Genomic DNA, 3,979 nt, shown 5'->3' with positions numbered 1-3,979 from the left:
ATTGATTGATTGATTGAAAACTTTATCAACAGATTGCAGAATGGGTACAATGCAGTACGGCTCAATACAATTGTTAAGGGGATGCAGACCAGAGAAAGACTTTCGTCTTGTTTACATCAGGGTCCCCCATTTTCAATTCATCATGACATATATACAATGACATACATATATCATGACATTTCTGACATACATGACATACAGATATACAGTACTGTTACATTTGTGACACACAAGATATGCAAATATACAGTACTGTTAAACAGAGATCCTAACAGAAACTACATACGAGGGGGAGGAAACTGTACATTAGGGGGGGGGGGGTTGGATATTTACGGGGGCCATACAGAGTTCTGTGCAATGTTGCAATCCTTAGTCCATTTATCCACGGTTCATTCATTTTGTTCGGCAGAGAGAGACCGCACGTTAGCTAGAAAGAGGCTGGGTAACGAAGGGCGATGGGGAGCTAATGTTAGCCTAGCCCTCAGTGCTCCACATGATGGGGAGCTAATGTTAGCCTAGCCCCCAGTGCTCCACATGATGGGGAGCTAATGTTAGCCTAGCCATCAGTGCTCCACACGATGGTGAGCTAATGTTAGCCTAGCCCTCAGTGCTCCACACGATGGGGAGCTAATGTTAGCCTAGCCCTCAGTGCTCCACACGATGGAGAGTGAGTGGAATAGATATATTACAGATGATATGTTACAGATGATATGTTACAGATGATATGTTACAGATGATATGTTACAGATGATATGTTACAGATGATATATTACAGATGATATGTTACAGATGATATGTTACAGATGATATGGTACAGATGATATGGTACAGATGCCCAAGAGTCTAGCTGCTATAGATTTCCAGAAATGGGCCACTGGTGGGCACTCCCAGACCATAATGCATATACGTGCCGGTGGCTCTCAGAGAGCATAAAGTGCACCGGGAGTCGGCCACCAGTCCCATAGCAAACAGTTTCCTGGGTGTAATGGTAACAACTGATCTGAGCGCCCTCCAACCTAACAAGGCCACTGGCCATGACAACATCCCCTCCAAATTCCTCAGAGACTCAGCAGCCGCCATCACCCCAGTCATCACACACATAATGAACCTCTCCATAAAACAGGGACACGTCCCCAAGGACTTCAAAATTGCGAGAGTGACCCCCCTGCACAAAAAAGGCAGCAAATTAGACCCAGGCAACTACCGCCCTGTTTCTATCCTTACCTCCATCTCGACAGTGATGGAAAAAATAGTCTACGAACAGGTCGAAAAGTACCTAGCCGAAAAAAAGCGAATCTACAAATTCCAATCTGGCTTCAGAACGTCCCACTCCACTGACACATGCCTTCTCTACTTGAACGACCACATCAAACAAGAGGTGGACGCGGGCAAATACTGAGGGATGGTCATGCTGGACCTACAAAGGCCTTCGACACTGTCAATCACTCCATTCTGATTGACAAGCTAAAAGCAATTGCGGACGACTCAGCCCTGCTGGTCTCTGACAAGAACAAGTTACAGGTTGAAAAAACCCTCAGCTCTGAACTCGGTAGAATCTGCATATGGTTCGCTGATAACAAACTATCATTACACCTGGGTAAAACAGAGTCCATTCTCTTCGGTTCAAATAACAAACTCAGGAAGACCGACGGCTTCTCAGTTACAGTGGGTGACAATATTGTCACAAGGAAAGATGAAATTACCTACCTGTGTTCCATCCTAGAGGCAAATCTTTCCTGTGACAAAATGGCATCCAATGTAATAAAAAAAGTCAACCAACGAACTAGATTCTTGTACCGGATCTCCTCTCTGGTAAACAAGAACACCCTGAAGACTCTGGCAGGAGCACTCATTCAAGGGTACTACGACTATGCTTGCACCTCATGGTAGGGCTAGGCGATATAACGATAACGATAAATATCGCGATATATTTTAATAATCGATATCGGGGGAAAAATATATAAAAAAAATATCGGATTTTTTATTTTTTATTTTTTTGGCCTGCAACAGGGCAGTTTTAAAACCAGAGACAGTGGACAGACTTGTCTTTCTTGCCTGCAACTTAAAGTAATGGCTTTGCTTGTCCAAATGACAATACTGACCAAATTGAGATTTATTTTTCTCTTGTTCATTTATTTTGTTTGCTTTCTAATTTAAAATACAGTAGGCTATGTGCAGAGCTAGACTCCAGTCACGAGTCACGGTGCACATATGCAGTGGTTTGTCCACCAAAAAAGTGCCAAAAGATAGAAAATAAACTAGCAGAGCCAGAACTGTTCAACTCCCCTGGAGCCACAGCCAGCAGAGAAGCCGGTTTACTTTCGCTTTTAAACCAGCTGCAGCCTGAGAACTGGAGTGTGAGGGGCTGTAACACTAAAGATGGCGGCAACGACAAAGAATTGCTGCAAAATAAACATACATCTGTTGTTAAAATTAAAAAAAAAAAAAATTTTACTTATAACAATTTCGATAATTATCGATATCGAGTGATTTGATAACATTATCATATCGTTATCGCGATATGATTTTTTTGCCATATCGCCTAGCCCTAGCCCTACCTCATGGTACCAAAGCACCTCAAAGGCCCTAAAAACAAGATTACAAACATCTCAAAACAAACTGGTCAGACTACTGCTTGACCTGACTCCTAGAACCCACCTGCCCACTTTGACAACCTAGGATGGCTTAGAGTAGACGACAGAGTACAGCAACTTGCAATGGGCCTGGTCTACAAGATACACTACACGACCAAGGTACCCATGTACATGTCAAAATACTTCCCAAAGGTCAGTGAATTCCACCGGTTCCTGACAGGGAGCAAGCGAGCGAACTAGAGACGAAATCGCGCGCGACACTGTCCTGATATGAGGCGGCGCGTGTCCGGGTGTGTCTGTGTGTGTTACCTGGAAGCACACGTGGGGGGGGGGGGGGGCAAAGCAGCCTGCGATTCTTGACCAATAAAAAGTGTTTAGGGGCGGGACTCTGCCGCGTAATCGCTCAACTAGAGACACAGCGAGCGAATATCTGAGGGGTGAACGGCATCGCTGCTCAGTTCGCTGTCGCTCGCGGCAGGTCAGGATAGTCTGATTGAAACGAATACATTTTAATCATTTTCGCAATCACGCTCGCGTCGCTGCCTGTCAGGAAGGGGTGTTCCACGACCACAACACCAGAGGGAGTTCCACAAATCATGTTCAACCCAGATTCGGCTCAAACAAGGGACTAAACATGTTTCGCAATTATGCCACATCAATGTGGAACGCCCTACCCAAAGCTGTAAAGGAATGTGAATCCCTACCCTCCTTCAAAACCACTCTCAAAGAGCACCTACGGGTTGCTGCAATTAGAAACTGGCCCCTGTAAATGTCCAAAATCCCCCCCACTCACCCACCCCACCCCCTCTAATGTACAGTTTCTTGCCCTTCGGATGTATATATTTTTTATGATCTCTTTTTACTACACAGTTCTGTATATCTGTATGTCATAAATGTCTTGATGAATTGAAAATGGGGGACCCTGATGTAAATAAGACGAAAGTCTTTCTCTGGTCTGCATCCTCTTAGCAGTTGTGTGTATTGAGCTGTACTGTACTGTACCCATTCTGCAAGCTGGTAATAACGTTTTCAATCAATCAATCAATGTGATGTTCTCTGAGGTGATGGCTGACTATAATTGTGCTGCTTTAAGTAAACCTTAAAATGTTATTCTGGTGAGAGAACTTCCTATTATTCTTTGTTTTATTATTATTAGTGTGGGTGACCTGGCGAAGCCAGGTTGCCACCCACACTATACATATCCATACTCTTTTTATTATTTATTTATTTATTCCACCGATTTTGCAAACACTTTGCAACACGTAAGCGTTCGCGCCCCATACACGTGAAAGGTATCAAAACGAGCGGCTTGCCTATGGCAACACCGGTCTCCGAACTCGTAAAGTTTCACCGCACCGTCTGGCTACGAATCGACTTTAAACGGT

The sequence above is a fragment of the Notolepis coatsorum genome (genome assembly GCF_963971535.1).
Source record: "Notolepis coatsorum genome assembly, contig: SCAFFOLD_1209, whole genome shotgun sequence".
Classification (NCBI taxonomy): domain Eukaryota; kingdom Metazoa; phylum Chordata; class Actinopteri; order Aulopiformes; family Paralepididae; genus Notolepis; species Notolepis coatsorum.
Note: the sequence above shows the minus strand (reverse complement) of the source record.